Below are 9804 nucleotides of genomic sequence, written 5' to 3'. Positions count from 1 at the left end.
GGGTTCACTTTGTCAGGCTCTGGGGACACGAGCTCCTCGGATGGAGAGCAATGTGGACGTCTCAAAGATGATGGATGTGCTCGACGAGGGCTGACGAGTTCTTCTAAAAGCAATCAGAAACTTTAACAAGTCTAAATTTCTGCCATTCCAGGTCCCCCCCCCCCCCGACCCGCTCCTGAAACCGCTGCTTTGTTAAAGTTTGTTTATTTTAAAAGGTTTTTGATTTTGTTCTGTCAGTGCTCAGAGTGCTGGAGGCTAACAGCTACAGCCAATCACCTTGAATCTGAGCCGCCAGTTTGGACCGTTAATCAAAAACGCTTCACTGCGGTGTGACGTCACCGATCAGCTGCTGCTGCACCAACACCACCTCCGACTTCCAGGAGTGTCTGTGAATTTTCCCACTCAGGAATTCACTTAATCCTGACCCCACAGGAAGGCACGCTCGCTCCTTCAGGATCGTCTTAGTGAAGAGTGGGCTTGTTTCAGCCTCTCGAGGGTAAAAAGGCCTGACCGCTGGTCTCATTATGTGCCGAAGGAGCTGTGGATCTGCTCGCCTGGTTTCATGTCTTCACACAGGTGCATGAAAATAGCTCCGTGATCTGTCGCTGTTTTAATCAAACTTTTTATCAGGTTCCCTTTGGAGTCCCAGCGTCCGTGAGCCGCTCAGAATCAGACGATGTTTTTGTATTTATATGTTTGTGAGGCCAGTTTGGGTGGGCTGGAGTTTTGCTTTCTTCACGGTTTCTAAAGTTTCACGTGGAGATGTGCTGGAGAAAAAAAGAAGCAGCTGCAGATCGGGGGGATCGGGATCCACGTCTGGCTTCTGGTAAAGCAGCGTGGTGGATGCCTCCGGGCTCCTGGTGGGGGTGGAGGGGTGGTGTTTCCTGCCTGTGTGAAGTGATGTTTGCTCGAGCTGAGCGGCGTCAGAACCAGGCCAGACCTCCCTCAGGGCCGTGCCACCGCCCCATGTAAACAACTTGCTCCAGTGTATGTTAGCAGACACTTTGATGTTAGCAGCTCTCCCGCTTTCTCTTCTCTTACTCTTAAATATTTCATTCATCGCGTTCATGTCGCCTGGAACGGCTGCTGTCGCTCTCAGGCACCGCTTTGGGTAACGCACACTTTCAGCTCAGACTCAGTGAGTCCACTAAAGTTTGTCAGGTCTGCAGAAGCTTTGAGGGCTCGAGGAGGCGCTGGACAGGCTCCTGATGGTTTAGCTGGGATTGTACCTCCCTCTGGTGGACACTTGCGATAACTACAGTTTACCTGTGCAGGACTTAAATCCTGATGTTATTGTTACTGAAGCAGGGTTTCCTTGTTGAGCTCAGTGTCTCAGTGTTCATCACCTGTGTGTGTATATTAAAGGTGACCTGTTCTGCCCTCCCTCCTTATCTGGTCCCGCCTCAGTGCAGCCCTTTAACTCATCCTCTCTTTGAAATAAGCCGTTTTAACGCCAGTTCTCTCCTCATTGGCTGCCCCTCAGAAGTTCTCTTTAAGACAGAGACTCCAGCATGATCTTAAATGGGCGGGACCACTAAGAGCTGTCGCCCAATAACCTTGCGATAAAATCACCTCCTCCTTTTACTGTGAAGAAGCTTAAATATGTTAAAATGTTCACATTTACTAAACCGTGCGTTTATAAAACCGATGAGAAAAATAAGTCTCAGTTTCTCCGTGGGAATGCTGAGTAAATCGGCTCCTTGGACTTAACTACCTTACTTGTGTATAAGCGCAGAGCGTGTGATGCCTTTCAGTCCGACAGTTAAACTGACTCAGACCTGTGGCTCAGCTGATACAGACGATAATGATGCAGAACAGAGTGAAAAGTGCCACATCCCTCCTGCTTTGAATGCTTACACATTAAAGCCACCCACTGGGCCTGGTTGGACCCTTTGGTGACCCAGTTCTGGGCCCCAGGCTTTACTTTTAACATCTCTGGATTTAGACAGCTTCACATTTTGTTACAGACGTTTATTTCTGCTGTAAAATGATAAGAAAATAATTTGTTCTTAAACTAATGTGAAGTGAAAACATTTTAAAATTGGGGGAAAAAACAACACAAAACAGAATTTTATGTATTCTTATTAACATACATACATTTTTGTTATTTCCATACACACGTTCAAACAACAAAAACTAAAAAAACGGCTGCGTGTTTTATGTTTGTGTAGTTAAAGTTAGGTCTTGTATGTTGTTCGTTATCTCTTAAAACTTAGTGGAAAAATGAAGATGTGAACTGAAAACATTTACACACATTTACATTTAATTTTATACACATTTTAAAACATGTGATGCATAAAATTTAAGTTTTAATTCTAATAAATGACAAACTATAAGCCATTTTATTTCCATAAACAAATTTTGAAACTATTTTTGCTGCAAACTGAAATGTAAAATAAAACATGTTTATTATTTGTTAAAACATTCATAGAAAAACTAAAAATATATATTTTATTTCCATAGACTTATGTTCCTTTTTTCTTTAAAAAAACTGAAAACATTTAAATAAAAAAGAACAAATCACAGAACGTTTTATCTAAGAAATGTTTATGTTATCAAAAAAAATGGCAATACAAAAAAAATCATCAAAATAGAAGATTACTGCTGCATCATCCGACCCGCAACCGACGACGCCACGAAACGACGCAGACTCGATCCTCTCGGCTCTGTTTCAGCAAATGTTATTAAAATATATCCGACCCTTCATTGGCCAAGGAAACATAACTGGCCTCACCATGACTCACCGTGTGATTATCCCGCCTTTAAGTCTGATGTCATTAGCCTTTTCGAGTCCAAATTCCGCTTCAGGCATACTTGCCAACCTTGAGTGATATATATATATATATATATATATATATATATATATATATATATATATATATATATATATTAGGGTTGCCAACTCCCTGAAAAATAAATAAGGGACACCTCGTGGCCAGGGCCGGGCGACCCAGTTGTCTTCACCCTTCCCAGTGTGGTGAATTTTCTAGCTCTTTTTTTGTGTGTGAAATTATTTTTTTAACCATTTGACTTGAATTTGATTTAAGTAGATGTGTATTCTTTGTGATATGAACACATGTGAAACAAATGATCATTTAGCCATTTATTTTTAGCTCACAATGACAACATTAACACAGTAAAACAGGTCTCTTTCTTAAACAGAAGCCTGTCATGCTTAACTTTTGAGAATATAAGTAAATCTTTCTTTAAAAGAACTCTGTCCTGCTTAACTTAAAATAATAGAAAACAATAGAAAGAAAATCATTCTTGTAACAGTGCACATTTAGTGCATTTAGTACAATTGGCTTCAGCTGAGGTATTATTTCAGCTTTTCTGATGCTAATCAGCTGCTCCTGTTTGTAAACCCGCTTGTTCCCATGATTACGCATCATAACTCATCATCATTATTCATCTATGTATTACTTTTATGTATTAGTCATCTATTTGTTGTAATCATCTATCCTCGCAGTTGTTTATTACACAAAATAAATTATATTATCACACTTCTGGCCACATAGCGCTGATATTCACTGCACATGCCCATATTAACTTTTTCCAGCCAGGTGTTTTCCTTTTCCCATTCTTCCCTTTCTCTGAGGGGAACAAACATTGCTGCTCTAATGCTGGGCTCACACTGTGCGGTTTTTGGCCCATTTTGAGCCGATTTTTGAGTGATCGGACCGATTTTGGCCTTCATCGTGCGTCGTGTAGTATACGTGGGGTAACGAGAAGTGATTAACACCTCACGACCAGCTCCCGATCATCAATCGCTCGTGAGCCGCTCACACTGCTCGCGCGCAAACACGTAAACGTTGGTGTAAAAGATGGAGCAGCACGGCTGTGCAGCGTGTGATCTGGACACAAGCGATGGAGGCACAACTTGTAGAACTTTGGAAAGCTCATCCGAGCCTTTTCGATGTGGCATCACAAAATTATCACGACCACAACAACCGTGAAAATAGTTGGATTTACACTGCTGCTCAATCACAGCTGCCTGATCATGTTTTTCATTAGCAATTTAGCAAAGTTGATGGTGGTGGTGTGTCTGTGTGAGTGAAAGACAGAGAGAGAGAGAGCGACAGATTTTCTGTTATAACCTTCATGTTATGGACGCACAGTGTGAGCACTCAGGTCGCATCAGAGCATCGGGTCGTATAGTGTGAGACCTGCATCGTGACCTACCAACTTCTAACCCCTGCGAGTCAATCGTGCAGTTTGAGCAGGAGCTGAATAACGTGACTGAAAAAATCGCACAGTGTCTGCCCAGCTTTAGGTGTACTGTCGTCCGAGACTTGCACCGCAGTGTCAGCGTTTGTTTCCCTGTTGGCCATGCTTCTTGTTGTGGTCATCTGTTGTCTTCCGGTATTTTCTCCGCAAGCGACCTTTCCTCGACCAATGAGATGAGCGGTAATCTGAATTGTCATACTCGAATTGTCATAAGTGTGCTGTCAGCTCATTGGTCACAAAGCAGGAGAGGGGCTGGGAATTATGTTTTCCAACAAAGTGTTAATTCCATTAAAAGTTATAGACTACTTTTGATTCTCACTGTATTACGGGACAAAGTGCGTCGCTTATTAGCTCAATACGGGACATGTACTTTTGTTTCTAAATACGGGACGATTCCGTATTTTAAGGGACGGTTGGCAACCCTAATATATATATATATATATATATATATATATATATATATATATATATATATATATATACACAAAAAACTTGAATTTTACAGTGTTTATAAAATAAGTTATTGTCACCTTTATTGTTGTCGGGCCGGAAACAGCGGGAGTGCCCAAATTCAGAGGCTGCATCCAATTGAGGACCCGGCGTTTGCGGTCTAAGGCTACGTCCACACGTACACGGGTATGTTTGAAAACGGAGATTTTCCGTTTTCGTTTTGAAAAATAATCCCGTCCACACGTAAACGCAGAAATGAAGGAAAACGCTGCTATGAACATGCCAAAGCAGCAGTTGGCGCTATATTCCTAACCGTGCAGAAATGTTGGCCAATCAGAAGTCTAGAAGCCTCGGTGGGAAATAGTAAACAAAGATGGGGCATAGAAGCAGAACCGAGTCGTATGTGTGGAGGGACAGTAACTGTGTGTGTATGTAAGCATTTAAACACTGCAGAGAGTAGAATTAACAGTAACAGTATTGTAGAAATTCATTTCACCAAAACAATAACGTGGCGCACAGTGTGACGTCAAAAAATGCGCACACCTTTGACGCTGCATTTTCTGCGTTTTTCTCGTCCACACGTAAACGCAAAAACTGAGTTTTCAAAAATATCCACCCTGGCAGGCGTTTTTAAAAATCTCCGTTTTCAGTGACCGAGAACGCCGTTTACGTGTGGACGAAAGGTGCAAACGCATAGAAAAATCTGCGTTTTCAAAAATACCCGGGTACGTGTGGACGTAGCCTAATTGTGGCGGGTCCTCCGAAAGCCGGGTAGGCTGGAAGTGAGTGACTGTGACGGTCTATAGTGATGGGATTTACGGCTCTTTCGGCTCCGAACCGGCTCTTCAGGTTGTTTTGTTGCTTTAATTAATTTATTATTAACAATAATATAAAATTATGCACAAAAGGAATTACTAATGTAAAAAAAAGTGGTTTTATTTATATATGTTTATATATAAATATATGCAGTGGCCTTAGAGACAAAACACGTACACACTCCAAAACACATTTCTAGCTTTAACTGAACTTCCAAAACAGCTGCCTAGATCACTTAAATTACACAATTGAAAGCATATGTGTATTGTTTGTGTATTTATACACAAACACTCATATATATATATATATATATATATATATATATATATATATGTACACAAATAATTTACCTGTTACTACCACACACCAAATCCGGTCGTTGGTACTTCTGAGCTTCTGAGTTTGTATGTGCTTTGTCTGTAGGGGCCACCGTAAATATACTTTAATTTTTCACTCCACATAAAGTGTAATAAATAAATCATATAATACAAAAATCAATTATTCACATTTCAACTTTTAACTATTTAAATTTTCAGCTTTTTCCTTTTACAAATTTAAAGTGAAACAACACAAAACACTGCAAACCACAACACAATTAAATATAAATTAAACTATGAAAACAAAAAGAACATGCATATTCTGTCATATGGACCTGCGTGAATAAACTTTCTGAATCCTTTGTCATCCGCAACTGAATATAGTTGTGGATGATTACTATACCTTTCTAATGTGAGTTGTTGTCCCTGCTCTCTCTCTCTCTCTCCCTCCCGCTCTGTTCCTGTGCTACTGCCAGTGTAACTACCGCCCCTCTGTATGGGCTCAAATTGTGGTCATAAATATTTTGTACTTGTAAACAGTGTTGCCAACTTAGCGACTTTATCGCTATATTCAGCGACTTTTTCTCTAAAAAAAAGTCGCAAAAAAAAGACGTGAAAGCGCGTATCTCTTTTACTCTCAACAAGCAGCGGGTGCTGTAACGCAGTCAGTTCTTCTTTTACTCTTATGCTGTTTTGTGGATCACAAGGTTTAAAACTACTTATAAACACACACACAAATTAACTCCACCAGAGCGCCTGTTTCGGGTCACTTTTGCCGGTCCAAGCCCGGGTAAAGGAGCAGGGTTGGAATTGTGACATTAAAAAAAAAAATTGCTAAAAGAAATTTAATTTGTAGTTCTAAATAAACTCTAAATGCATTTAGGACGTTTTTTACTCACTTTATGTCTCTTCCACGATGTTATTTCTCTCTCCAACAACGTAGGTTACAATTAGATTAGCATGACCAATTATGCAAATTAGGCGATGACGTCATTTAGCGACTTCTAGTGGCTTTTAGGACAGCCAATAGCGATTTTCCTTACTGAGGAGTTGGCAACACTGCTTGTAAATCACGATTTGTATGTGTAAAAAGATTTGTGTGTGGACTTAGCCAAAAACTTAGCCACCTCCGGTGGGGGGCAGTGTTGTGGAAATGACACAATTCGAGTCCATACCCTCTGCCCAGCGCAAAGCACAAGGCTTGCATGCAGAGTGAAGCGAGAGAGAGAAAGAAAGAAAAAAAACAACCCACGGCTCGCGATAGACTATGTGCACGATAGCATATGTTACTTCCGGTGCGGAAACTCCTGTGGGGAGCTTTGTTTCCGGTGTCCTATTCGCGCCTGGTTTACGGTCCAAAACAAGTTAAGCAAATGAATGAATCAAGCGGCGATTTACATTTCTATAGATGTCTCGGGCATTTACCCAATATATCTGTAAATGATGTTCATCGACTTGTCGATATTTTTCCCCCGCGCCTCAGAGCAAAAGAGAAAAGGGATTCAAATGTTATATTTCTCAGCTGTCCCTCGTTTATCGCGGGTGTTATGTTCTAAAAATAACCAGCGAGAGGTGAAATCAAGGAGCCAATTTTATTTTTTGACGGTGCAAAACGTTTGGTGGACATCGTGGACATACAGCACTGCACTTCAGAGTCACACTGCTAGCATCGATGCAGCGATTCCGTACTGTACAGGAGAGACGTCACGGAGGAGATCGTCTGCAGCGATCAGGACGCAGGACACAATGTGATGTAAAAAAATAAGCATGCAAACTTGCACTAAACAATCTGCGAAACAGCGAGGTGAAAGGTGAACCGCGTTATAGCGAGGGACCGCTGTAATTTTGAAGGTAAGTCACAACATACCCTTCGTAAATACTAATGTATAGAAACCCTTACAATCATTCATTTTTGTGTGGCTTTTTTCAGGGTTTGTTAACATGCTGTGTAGGTGTGTACTTGACTAGCTGATCTCGACATAACGGGGAAACATCTGGTTTGACTGTTCTTCACCTGTAGTTTGAATGCTGAACATTTGCCTGTTTAAATCATGAGACCAGTCACTATACAGAGATGCTTCTGAATGTGGACGATGTGTCTTCTGCTGCAGTGATGCAGTTCTGCTTGTGTTGAGTGATGTAAACAACTGATCGATCTAAACGCTTTAAACGTCAAAACTGATCATTAGACTTTTTATGACACAACAGTGGTGAGTGTTCCCACCTTCTGCTCTTTGTAAATCTTTCCGTTTTCGAGTTTTGGACATGATTGTGGAGGATATCTTCGCAGTAGTGATTGACTGCAAAGTAAAGCTACCGGAAATGTACAACCCTACATCCGGTCTCAAACCAGGAAGTTAGCATTTTCTCGTGCACAGGGTCTATTAGGAGCCGGCTTGCGTCGTTCACGTCAAAGATCCGGCTCTAAGAGCCATTTCGTTCGCGACCGACACATCACTAACAGTCTAGCCTTCAGAATTACGCCACGAGCTCTCTCGGTGGAGTGAAAACCAGCCGTAAATTCTCGACCATCTCACACTTCTGTTTAATCAGTTTTTTGTTTGGCGTTTATTCAGCTGTGTGAAAACCCCAGAGGAACCCTCCCGAGGGATTAATAAAGTTAAATTTAATCTAATCTAATAACTTTAATCTCAGCCAAACCAATTTACTCAGGAACAAATAAAACACTGAAAAAAGCCAAACAATAACATTTTTAAGTTATCTAAGTGATTTATATCACCTGAGTAGAGAAAGACGGCGGGGGTTTGAAAACGATGTGCCGGGAGTTTTCTGTTCTCCCCGGCTCAGGTATTTGAAGTTTACACAGCTACATTCTCGCCTGAAAATGTGTTAAAAGTTTATTTTGCAACCCAGAAAGTAATAAGAGTAATTAAAACTAAGTAGCTGCCGCCATTGTTGGAAACTGGAATTGGCTGGGCCGCACGATGCATTCTGGGATATTGTTTTTCAATTTTGTTGTCCGGGTGGAAAATTGGGAGAAATTCGGGAGAATGGTGGGTCTGAGAAATTTCAGGTGGGGCACTGAAATCCGGGATTCTCCCAGAAAAATCGATAGGGTTAACATGTATGTCTTCAGGTCCCAAAGTCAAATGAACACTGCGGCATCACTGAGAGTTACAAACTGTAAAGTCTTTCATCTGTAATAAAATGATTTATGATTTAAACAGAATTTATTAAATATAACAGAGTTAGAAGTTAGCAGGAAGTTAGTTCGCTAGCTTCCACCTAAGCATGATATAGCATGTTCTGACTGAGAGATTTCTGAACAAATTCAAACGTACAGCTCTGCTATCACTTCCAACATAAATGAAGACAGAAAACTAAACAGCAGTGACGTTTGCAAGGTTACTGAAGTTGTGCTAGCTTCTATATAGTGATGTGCTACGTGATCGCTAGCTACACAGCTATGTTAGCATAACATTAGCACAGTGAAGCTGGAGGATGAACTTTTTTACACTCGATAAAAGTTAACGTGAGGGTTCCCGATGGTTAGGGACAAATGCAGTCACATGGCAGGATGCTGTAAAAGGACCAAACTTAAGTCAGGAGAACAACTGAGATAATCCATCCACAATACGAGGTTAGTCATTCATAGGGCTGGGCATCGTCACTGATTTCTAGAATCGATTCTATTCCGATTCACCAGGTCCTGAATCGATTCGATCCACGATTCGATTCAATTTGATTTGAATCTGGGAAATTTTGCTTCAGACAGTCAGAAATATTATAATTCAGATCAGCACATTTACATATTTTTGTATCTATAAAAAGGAAGCTGACACTTTCCAGACTTTATCAAAGGTGTGAGCGTCACAGCAGAGGCCTTTGTGTCAAAGCAGCTGAAGATAAAACACAGAAAAACATGAAGGTGATTTTCCTGGCCTGGATTTTATAAAAATATTCTGCAGTAGATCATCAAAAATGAAAGAAAACCATTAATCAACTTGAACATTACCTCCTAAGTTACAGCGGT

The sequence above is a fragment of the Mchenga conophoros genome, linkage group LG1 (genome assembly GCF_057382185.1).
Source record: "Mchenga conophoros isolate Kocher_MC1m ecotype Shallow Benthic linkage group LG1, M_conophoros_male_GT1.1, whole genome shotgun sequence".
In the NCBI taxonomy this organism is placed as follows: domain Eukaryota; kingdom Metazoa; phylum Chordata; class Actinopteri; order Cichliformes; family Cichlidae; genus Mchenga; species Mchenga conophoros.
Note: the sequence above shows the minus strand (reverse complement) of the source record.